Here is a 12,216-nt window from a genome sequence, read left to right as displayed (position 1 = left end):
TATACAACCTTAAACACAAAACAAAACGTACAATATTAACAAAACAAATAAAATTTAAAATTTAAAAAATTTAGTTATACAAGTATCGACCCACGGTATACCGCGGAGTAAAATATTCAAAATTTTAAAATTGACCATACATCATTACTTAAAAAATGTATGTTTTCGTATATATACTTTAAAAATTGAAACCTAAACAATAGTAATCATACACTAAATAATCCATAGATAGATATCTACATTTAAAAATACAAACTAATATGATATATCTTCAGTTAATCTTTTTAAAAATATAGTCCCGCGGTGTACCGCAGGTTAAATTCTAGTCTATATATACATTTTTAGAGACATTTATGTAATAAATCCTGGAGTTCCAACTTACTTACGATCAAATGCCATTGACATTAATTATTTAGATTTTCAAAATTAAATCAAAGATAATAACATTAAAAAATCATTTCCAAAAATCTTAACCTAATATATTAAGCATAACTAATCTTTCCCACAATTACATCCATATTCAATTTGATTTTTCAAAAGATCTCAACAATCCCTACATTTAATCGTGGCCATTCAAATCTTAATCCGGATTTTAATCTTCAATCTTGACCGTCGATCATATGGAATTAATTCGGAAATCATTATATAGAATTAATGATTATTAACTAAAATTTAAATATATATATATATATATATATATAAAATCAAACTTTTAAATTGACTCGAATTATATGTCTATTAAGTAAAATATTATTAAAAAAAACAAAATGACATTTAATTTCACGGGACGGGGTTATATAGTGGAACGCGTTTGGATCAATATTAATACGGGACGGTATTAATATCACATATGAAATCTTAAAATTAACAATCAAAATACAATTATACAATCTTAAACACTTAATAAAATAAATAATATTAAAAAATACAATTTAAAATTTAATTTTTAGTTAAAAAAATCGATCCGCGGTGTACCACGGCGTAAAATCTAGTTAAGTATACAAAAAGCGATACTTAAAATAAGGATCTTTACCAAAAGAGGAGCGGTGTATTTGGTTTCTGTTAGATAGTGATTGTACAAATATAAAACAAAAAAAAAAAGTTGTGCAATTTAAAGTGTCTTTTAATTTATATATTTTTGTTATCTTTTAAAATATTTGATTTATCTTTTAATATACCTGTAGTATCTACATATAATGATGATATTAAAAATTTTCTTAGAAAAATAAATAATGTTAATTTTGAAAACTAATTTAATTTTTGTTTTAATTAAATTAATTTTGGATAGTAGTTTTCATTTATTCAATTAAATATATTTTTAATTATTGATTATTGATTTTTTTAATATTTTTAGTTTTCTATATTGTTACAATATTACCAGTTAGAACTGATGTTTCGTATTGTCATATAGTACCACTTTTCTTTTTTTCGTCAAAAATGTTTTATATTGAATTCATAAAATTGATACACAATTGTTTTTCAAGTCATGTTGGCGGATTTACAACTTCAAAGTAGTAAATAGAATCACTACAACTAAATTTTGCTAAACAATTAGCCGCTTTGTTACAAGATCTTTTTACAAACAGAAAATCAGATATCCGAAAATTTAGAAGCCCAATAGTATACATCTTGAAGCAAATTTGCTAGTGAAGTATCCTTTCTTATGCCATGAATAATGTTGATGAGAGTTTTGCAATCCCCGGTTTCAAATCAATTTGATGTAAAACTACCACGAATCCAAGTTTGCTATAAAACTTCTTAAAACGCATTAGTTTTCGCTTCTTCAAAATATTTTATTTTATTACATATAAAATAATGCTATATATTCTATCTTTTTTAAATATTTTATTTTTGTATCATCTCAAAGTTGTATTATATATGTCAAATGGCCATCTCCCTTAAAAAAAAATTAATAATGTTATGTGCAGACGGAAATTTTAGACGCCAGATGTTTCTTTTTGTTTAAATTAATCAAAAGATAGTCAACAAAGGCAAATTCGTAGTAACTAATATGACAAAGAAAGTAGCTAGTGAACTTAACTAATATTATTTGGAAAAAATATCGAAAAAAGCATGAACTTTAAATTTAGAATGAAAAAACCATAAATTTTTGAAATATAATTTCAATCGTAAAGTTTGGTTTGGTTATTTCGAGAATATCGTTAAATTTCCCCTAACAAGACAATAACGAAGTTAACTTTTCGTTAGCTGTCTCCATTAAACCAAAACGATTGAGAGTGTTTTATATCAAAAGGTCACATGTTTCATTCCTCATACTCAATTTTTCTTTCTTATTTTTCAATGAAATTATGTTGTTTTATTTTTTTTTAAATGATGTCATTTGTTTCAACGAAGATTGCTAATGAAAAGTTAACTCTGTTATTGTCTTGTTAACAGAAATTTAACGATATGTCCATAATAATAAAGTCAATGAATTCGGCCATTTATCAAAAAATCAAACCAAACCCTACGATCTAAATGACATTAAAAAAGTTCATGTTTTTTGCCCAAAATTTAAAAAAAATATATTTTTCGACATTTTTCTATTATTATTTATACTAATATTATTTATAGGCTAACAGCTCATGTTGCTATTATACTAGTAGTATTGTTTATTACTGCGACGCCAACAACCATAATCATGAACTTTAAAATAATTGTGTGATATATGATATTAATAAAATTAATTGATCATACCGTATGTTTATCTTCAGATCAAGATAAGCTAAAAATGGGGTCTACACATCCAGAAAATAAGAAATAAAATTGGACTCTCGGGTTCCGGATAATATATATTTAAAGAGTAAGAACTTTTTCATGGAAATTTTGTTCGAAAGAAAATTGTAATAAAGTCAAGCTAAAAAGTTTTGTGGGAATGGAAGATAGAAAAGGGAAGATCGTTGAAAAAAGGGATTATTGTTGATTTTGCCATTTTTCATAGAAATCTTTTGAAATTGCCATTTTTACTAAAATCTTATGGATATGCCATTTTCTAACACTTAAAAATGTACATATTTCAGATTTTTTTTGGTGAAAATACGTAGTTTATACAAAAGACTAAACCCTAAGAACAACCACAACCAACTAAATCCAAACATAATGTTGATGAGAGTTTTGCAATCCCCGGTTTCAAATCAATTTGATGTAAAACTACCACGAATCCAAGTTTGCTATAAAACTTCTTAAAACGCATTAGTTTTCGCTTCTACAAAATATTTTATTTTATTACATATAAAATAATGCTATATATTCTATCATTTTTTAAATATTTTATTTTTGTATCATCTCAAAGTTGTATTATATATGTCAAATGGCCATCTCCCTTAAAAAAAAATTAATAATGTTATGTGCAGACGGAAATTTTAGACGCCAGATGTTTCTTTTTGTTTAAATTAATCAAAAGATAGTCAACAAAGGCAAATTCGTAGTAACTAATATGACAAAGAAAGTAGCTAGTGAACTTAACTAATATTATTTGGAAAAAATATCGAAAAAAGCATGAACTTTAAATTTAGAATGAAAAAACCATAAATTTTTGAAATATAATTTCAATCGTAAAGTTTGGTTTGGTTATTTCGAGAATATCGTTAAATTTCCCCTAACAAGACAATAACGAAGTTAACTTTTCGTTAGCTGTCTCCATTAAACCAAAACGATTGAGAGTGTTTTATATCAAAAGGTCACATGTTTCATTCCTCATACTCAATTTTTCTTTCTTATTTTTCAATGAAATTATGTTGTTTTATTTTTTTTAAATGATGTCATTTGTTTCAACGAAGATTGCTAATGAAAAGTTAACTCTGTTATTGTCTTGTTAACAGAAATTTAACGATATGTCCATAATAATAAAGTCAATGAATTCGGCCATTTATCAAAAAATCAAACCAAACCCTACGATCTAAATGACATTAAAAAAGTTCATGTTTTTTGCCCAAAATTTAAAAAAAATATATTTTTCGACATTTTTCTATTATTATTTATACTAATATTATTTATAGGCTAACAGCTCATGTTGCTATTATACTAGTAGTATTGTTTATTACTGCGACGCCAACAACCATAATCATGAACTTTAAAATAATTGTGTGATATATGATATTAATAAAATTAATTGATCATACCGTATGTTTATCTTCAGATCAAGATAAGCTAAAAATGGGGTCTACACATCCAGAAAATAAGAAATAAAATTGGACTCTCGGGTTCCGGATAATATATATTTAAAGAGTAAGAACTTTTTCATGGAAATTTTGTTCGAAAGAAAATTGTAATAAAGTCAAGCTAAAAAGTTTTGTGGGAATGGAAGATAGAAAAGGGAAGATCGTTGAAAAAAGGGATTATTGTTGATTTTGCCATTTTTCATAGAAATCTTTTGAAATTGCCATTTTTACTAAAATCTTATGGATATGCCATTTTCTAACACTTAAAAATGTACATATTTCAGATTTTTTTTGGTGAAAATACGTAGTTTATACAAAATACTAAACCCTTAGAACAACCACAACCAACTAAATCCAAACATAATGTTGATGAGAGTTTTGCAATCCCCGGTTTCAAATCAATTTGATGTAAAACTACCACGAATCCAAGTTTGCTATAAAACTTCTTAAAACGCATTAGTTTTCGCTTCTACAAAATATTTTATTTTATTACATATAAAATAATGCTATATATTCTATCATTTTTTAAATATTTTATTTTTGTATCATCTCAAAGTTGTATTATATATGTCAAATGGCCATCTCCCTTAAAAAAAAATTAATAATGTTATGTGCAGACGGAAATTTTAGACGCCAGATGTTTCTTTTTGTTTAAATTAATCAAAAGATAGTCAACAAAGGCAAATTCGTAGTAACTAATATGACAAAGAAAGTAGCTAGTGAACTTAACTAATATTATTTGGAAAAAATATCGAAAAAAAGCATGAACTTTAAATTTAGAATGAAAAAACCATAAATTTTTGAAATATAATTTCAATCGTAAAGTTTGGTTTGGTTATTTCGAGAATATCGTTAAATTTCCCCTAACAAGACAATAACGAAGTTAACTTTTCGTTAGCTGTCTCCATTAAACCAAAACGATTGAGAGTGTTTTATATCAAAAGGTCACATGTTTCATTCCTCATACTCAATTTTTCTTTCTTATTTTTCAATGAAATTATGTTGTTTTATGTTTTTTAAATGATGTCATTTGTTTCAACGAAGATTGCTAATGAAAAGTTAACTCTGTTATTGTCTTGTTAACAGAAATTTAACGATATGTCCATAATAATAAAGTCAATGAATTCGGCCATTTATCAAAAAATCAAACCAAACCCTACGATCTAAATGACATTAAAAAAGTTCATGTTTTTTGCCCAAAATTTAAAAAAAATATATTTTTCGACATTTTTCTATTATTATTTATACTAATATTATTTATAGGCTAACAGCTCATGTTGCTATTATACTAGTAGTATTGTTTATTACTGCGACGCCAACAACCATAATCATGAACTTTAAAATAATTGTGTGATATATGATATTAATAAAATTAATTGATCATACCGTATGTTTATCTTCAGATCAAGATAAGCTAAAAATGGGGTCTACACATCCAGAAAATAAGAAATAAAATTGGACTCTCGGGTTCCGGATAATATATATTTAAAGAGTAAGAACTTTTTCGTGGAAATTTTGTTCGAAAGAAAATTGTAATAAAGTCAAGCTAAAAAGTTTTGTGGGAATGGAAGATAGAAAAGGGAAGATCGTTGAAAACAGGGATTATTGTTGATTTTGCCATTTTTCATAGAAATTTTTTGAAATTGCCATTTTTACTAAAATCTTATGGATATGCCATTTTCTAACACTTAAAAATGTACATATTTCAGATTTTTTTGGTGAAAATACGTAGTTTATACAAAATACTAAACCCTAAGAACAACCACAACCAACTAAATCCAAACATAACGAATAAAACGCATGTTAAATCATATTTCCGTAGCATGAAAAAAGGCAAAATCCATAAACTATTCAAAAAGGGACAAAATCCACAAATGCCATCCCAAAAAATGGCAAATCCATAATTGATTCTAAAAAAAAAAGATAAGAGGAAGAAGATTAGAGAAAATAAGTACTGGTACAAAACCTATGGAAAAAATTATATATATATATATATATATATATATATTATTTTCAATAAATACTGGTACAAAAGTTACAGAAAATAAGTAAAATATATTATCCAGAAAAGATAAGAAGAAGAAGATTCTTCCAAAGTAAATTCAAATTATTCAGTATTATACAAACATGCATCCTCATCTTTGGACTTCCTCACTTTTTCGTGTTTGGTATCTTTTTTTTCTTCGACCCTTCCGTGTTTGATTTATCTCCCTTTTGTTCTTTTGTCCCTTTGATATTACTGGTCCTAATCTGATGAAGGAAATTAATCAAGAAATTAGACAGATCTTTCTAAAAACCAAGATCCTAACAGTTAATTACTGATTATTATACCATTTTGGGGTAGCCTTGCTGCACAGGATGCCCACGAACTGAATAAATGAACAAGATATGTTAATTTCCTACCAAGTTAAATTAGTTAATTACATGAATCTCAAATAATCAAAACCCCTATATAAGCTATTTTGGCTTAATTCATCAGGTTGCCTGAACGTACCTGGTACACCGGAAGATGAATCCATAGTTGAGAAATAACTAAACAAGAAATTGAGAGAAGAGTAGATTCGTGAATGATAAGAAGCTTGGTTTTGTTTTATAGTTCTTCGCATATATAAGAAAAAGAAAAATTTACTTCTTTTTTTTCGCTCAGATAAACATCTCAGAATTGGTTTGCATAATAAGTCAACCACACTTGTTTATTCATAAAATAGAAATTTCTAAGAAAGTGTACCTAACCCCTAGCCCACGGCACTAGGTGAAAACCGAACAAACCGAACCAATCGAATCAACATTTTGGGTTTCGGTTTCAGTTTGGATTTGAGTTGCGGACCAATCAACGAAATTCAAAATAAAATTCGATTTTTGGTTGGTTGGTTCGGTTCGACACCTAATAACTAAACGTTTTTTTAGTTTTCTTCCAATCATTACTGTGACCTTTGAAGATCTCGTCGAAAATCTGAGATAGATGAACAAGGATGAAAGATCGGCCATGGTAAAACCGAATTAACCAAAAAAAAAAAAATCGGTTCACTTAGAATTAATTTTGTAGCCTACAACCAAACCAGAGATACAAACTTTGGAACCGAAACTAAACCAAATTTTTATTCGGTTAAATATAGTAAAATTTTGAAAAAAACCATAAACCGAATGCACATGGTTACGAGCCCGTATACAAAACTAGTAACTCTAAGATTATACTCGCCAAGAGTCTAAAATGAAGTCATACTCTACTTAATAGTATAAGTTTACTACACATTTTTATTCGCATATCAATATAATTGTTTTTCCGGAAATTTTTTATCTTCTGGAATTGATTTTTTTTTTTGGGGGGAGGGCCAAGGTCTCCTGCAAATATAACATTCAAAACACGATACATGGTGTTTTTGACGTCTCTTAGACGTTCAAGTTGGAAATAGAAAAATAACAGGGTGAAAGACCATGGGGTAAGTAGATGAGAGAGTAATGAAATGTCGGAAAACGGGAAAAAGGAGGTATAGTTCACTCCATGCCGATGAAAGATGGTCCACGATGTACATATATGTTGATTTAGGAGGCACTTCAGGTGAAAGAAGTAAAAAGGAAAGTGTTTAGTAGGCCAAGGTCCTATAGAAGTGGTCTTTAGATGTGACCGAAAATTGGTCAGAAGTATGATGAGTGAAAAATAAATGAGGTTTACCAAGCGAAGGATAGAAAAAAAGGTGTTTATGGTCTCTAGAGTTATCATGAACTAGTAACTAATTGAAAGTTTGGATCCCTTTCTCGTTGTGTTTTACCACCATGGACTAGTATATCGGGTTGAATTAGACAGATCCTGGTCATATTCGGATTCATCGATTTGTGCATGTAATATGCACTCGAGAACTTGTCACCTACCATCCTTGTCTATATCTCCCTCCAAGTAGACCAGTTCCGAGATGTAAGGTGACTTCATCTCTAAACCGTCAACAGTGCGGCGGGTCAGACGTCGTGTTGCTAGCTCCTCGAAACCATTTGCTGCATCTTCTATCGTTATGTGGAGCAGACATTATTCATGTTATCGGGAGTTTCTTTCGCTCGAAGAGATAGAGAGAATGTCCTTACCTTTAAAGTAAGAGTCTTGGAAGAAATCTAATACGCTCTTATCGTCTCCATCTTCTCAACATTTAACACGTCTTTCTTTGTGTTTTCGACAAACCCGGCTTAAACCAAAAATAATTTTTCTAAACCAAGTAAATTGGCTAAATCGGTAATCGGCTCGTGAGGCAAAGGTCCACGAAAGCTCGTTGCCGACCTGATCAAAGAAAACGAAAGATGAAGACAAATCTAAGAGGATCCGAGAAAATAGGAAAAAGAGAGATTCGAGACCGAAGATTAAGGAAAGATGACATATCAAGAACCAACTACCACTTCATAGAGAGATATTCAACCGAGAAAAGGATCTGCAATTTCATACCAAAAAACCCAAACTTTTTCTTTAAGTAAGTTAAAACCATTATATGAAAACTTTTGATCGAGATTTCTATAAAAGGAGCAAATTTTCTTCCTACTATACTTTACTAAATTGTTTGTGGAACCCTATTTCTACAGAAGTGACGATGTCAAATGACTTATGTTCACTGTTAAAGAAGTATATGGTGACTTATGATAATTGTTTTGATTGGATTGGCAAAGCGACAAAGTCACACGTAAAAATCCCAAATCTTACAAAATGTCAATAGTTCAACTGGTAAAGATTTTCAGGCAAACCCTAGAGGTCACACGCTCGAGTATCACTTGGGAGATCACCATATAAAATGTTCTGGTCCTTGGCCTGAGACGATGTACGAGCCCAAAACCTCTTATTTATTCAAAAAAAAAATCAAAATCTTCCAAAATTTAACAAAACTAAATGTCAACAAATGATGATTTATTATATTCTTATAATAAAATCTAAAATTCATTGAATCTTCCTAATGTTCACCTAAATTTAAAATCCTCCAAATTAACCTCTAATTTATTTTTAGCCAAATAACACGCGCACAACTAAAAAAATTAAGAAAAAACGATAGCTAGCTATACACATATAACATAATACATGACCACATATTCCAAATCAACTACATGAACTAAATGCATTGCAAGCACACATGTAGCAACTATATAACGATATGTGTCAACATCATGACTATCTTAATATGGCATATTATTCGTCGGAATTTGAGTTAACCGGCATTGACAAAATAATATTCATAAACTATTTTTTATTTACTTCTGTTATCAAGAAAAAGACCTAATTATTATACTTTTTTTTAGTTTTATTTGTAATTCATTTTCGTTGAACAAATATTTTTATACAAAATTTGTTGTATTATTGGAAACATAAATTAGTGATGCTACTTTTGAAACAAAAACTTAATAGTGTAAATGTGTGATATTTTAGGATATACTAGATAAAATCATGTGCTATGCGGCGGGGTATTTTTCTTATAAAGTAATTTTGTTTCAATATAAGTATGAGTGGAAGAGATTTAAAAGGCTTTTAAAATTTGATTTCTGCATTTGCTCATATTTTAGTAGTTTTTAATTTACTATGTTATTTATGTATATATAAATTGATAAACATATGTTATATATTACCTTTAAAAAATAAATGTACTGTCTATGTTACTTTTATAAAATAAATTATACATATAAACTCACAGATAATTTGTTTGTTTGTTGATATAAATTCTCACATAATAGTTCAAATTCATAACATTTTGTAAGTGACAAAATCAATTTGTTTCTTGTAAAATCATATGAACTTCAATCTATAGATTTTTTATAAAAAAAAACCCAAGGATAACTTCTATCTTTTGTTTTCAATTTCACTCATCAATTTAAATTCGAGTACTAGATTTTGTAGTAACTGTTTCAGCTTTATACAATTTAATAAAATGATTTTCTTAATTATAGTTTTTTCGTATATTTCGTTCCATTTAAGCATGAATGCGAGTTTTTTTTTTTAACCTTAAAGACCAAATGTGTTTTAAAAAATACTTAAACCTCAAATTTTAATAAAATAAACATTATAACTCTTTATATAATTATCTATTAGATAAAAAAAACTAAATATAATGATTCATATATTAAAAGTAAATTACAATAATTTATTCGAGATAAGAAAGAGGTAAGAAAAAATTATTTGATAAATATATTACAATAATTTATTTTATTAAATATTGCATAATTAAAAAAAATATGAAGATGTTAGAAAATAATCAAACATCTAAAGTTGAGAACGGAGATGAATCTTTTTAACTTCATTCTCTTGTTTTGCGGTGATTGAAATTTATATTTTTTTAACTCTCCATCACCAAGAAACCTGAAAGTTTTGTTATAGCCATCAAATTTTTTTTTTTACATATGTAAATTTAAATTTAAAATATGAAAATTAAAGAAGAAATAAGTATAATATAGTATGGCTTTACAAAATGACAACACAAAAAGATAGATACATGCATATAGTAAAAGATGATAAGAAAATGACTATTTACAAAATGATAATCTAATATAGACAATGGAGATGAATCTTTTAAAAAATTAAAAAAATATGTAAGATATATATCATATGGTCTCTAAAATTAAAATTTACAATAAAGCTTTTACAATGATCTTTAATTTGATTTGTTTAACCAATACAACAGCAACCACAATAACAAAAACAAAAACAAAACAAAAATTAAGATTTGAGATATAGTGGAAGAGGATGAGGGAATGAGAAAATGAGTATTTATAGGATGAGAAATGATGAGAGTTACAATTTTAAAAAATAAATTATGAGAGATAATTCTAATTTATTTTTTTATTAATTAGTTATAAATTTCTAAATAATAGGTATGCACTCTTATATTTATTTCTACATCTAGGATCCGATTTGTATCATTATCATTGATAATAAGAGGAACTGAAGCATTATGGCAAAGAAAAGTTTGATTTATAGGGAGAAGAAGATGCAAAAATTGGAAAAAAAAATATCATTTGATTCGTCGATCCTCAAAAAAGGAAATAAGTAAGATTCCGTCGCTAAGTGAGAAATGTAAAATTCATGGAAAATTACAATCCCCACCGCGTAATAGTGCACCTACACGTCTTCATCGACGTTGCTTTTCGACCGGAAGACCGAGAGCTAAATATCGAGACTGTGGACTATCTGGACACATCCTTCGGGAAATGGTTCAAGCTTGTTTGTTGCCAGGGGCAACAAGATCAAGCTGGTAAGGATTTAAGTATCCCTTAATTTTTCTATTTTTTTATATGATCGATGAGGCCCCTTTACCATTCTGTCTAAATAGGCTATTCTATTTGTACAAATATGGAATAGGGGCTCCTTCAATTCTTCTTTGTTTATTAGAGTTTAGTTCAAGTTTTTTTGTTTCAGCGCGGGGTAGAGCAGTTTGGTAGCTCGCAAGGCTCATAACCTTGAGGTCACGGGTTCAAATCCTGTCTCCGCAACATTTTTTTTTCAAGAAATGTAAGTTTGATTCTACTAACTAGTCATTAATTAATATGTGTCTTTTGGGACGCGAGGAAAAAATTACTATATTTCCCGGTCAACTATACCGAATCTTTTATCTTTTTGAATCCATTTATATTTGGGCGGATAGCGGGAATCGAACCCGCGTCTTCTCCTTGGCAAGGAGAAATTTTACCATTCGACTATATCCGCATTTTTTGCCTTTCTTGATAATAAATTTATGGATAATATTTGTTCAAAGCTAGACGAGATACACTCTTTGGTTTGGGGTCATTTCATAAAATTCTACCACCAAATAAATTCAATTAACAATTCTATTAATATATATATTAATATTATATTTATTCTATATATTTATATTTAATATTGAATTCCATATTCAAGTTCAAGAATATATGATTCTTCTATTTCCGTAAAATATTATATTCTATATTGATATCAGATCTCAATTTTGTATTCGTTTATTTATTTATTTATTTTGTTACTATTTCATATTTAGTAACTATTTATTAATCTTTTATTCATATTTAATTCAAGTTCCAGAAGTTCGACCCCCCTTCTAAATTTTTCTTTATTTGCATTTTA

General features: G+C 28.0%; 1 long non-coding RNA gene and 2 other non-coding genes across 3 annotated transcripts; 1 reads left to right on the top strand and 2 right to left on the bottom strand.

Annotated features, from left to right (window-relative positions):
• Nucleotides 1-6,232: 6,232 nt before the first annotated feature.
• On the bottom strand, nucleotides 6,233-6,797 carry LOC110231141. The gene is made up of 3 exons (XR_002334243.1): nucleotides 6,655-6,797; nucleotides 6,492-6,529; nucleotides 6,233-6,410 (listed from the first exon to the last, which is right to left on the bottom strand). It is a non-coding gene; the product is annotated as an uncharacterized LOC110231141 (long non-coding RNA).
• Nucleotides 6,798-11,535: 4,738 nt separating this feature from the next.
• Nucleotides 11,536-11,609, top strand: TRNAM-CAU. Its single transcript has one exon. It is a non-coding gene; the product is annotated as a tRNA-Met (tRNA).
• A 143-nt stretch (nucleotides 11,610-11,752) lies between these two features.
• Nucleotides 11,753-11,823, bottom strand: TRNAG-GCC. The gene has a single exon. It is a non-coding gene; the product is annotated as a tRNA-Gly (tRNA).
• Nucleotides 11,824-12,216: the final 393 nt, after the last annotated feature.

The sequence above is a fragment of the Arabidopsis lyrata genome, assembly GCF_000004255.2.
Source record: "Arabidopsis lyrata subsp. lyrata unplaced genomic scaffold ARALYscaffold_2, whole genome shotgun sequence".
Lineage (NCBI taxonomy): Eukaryota > Viridiplantae > Streptophyta > Magnoliopsida > Brassicales > Brassicaceae > Arabidopsis > Arabidopsis lyrata.
The sequence above is the reverse complement of the archived record's forward strand: the minus strand, read 5'-3'. Positions and strand labels throughout refer to the sequence as shown.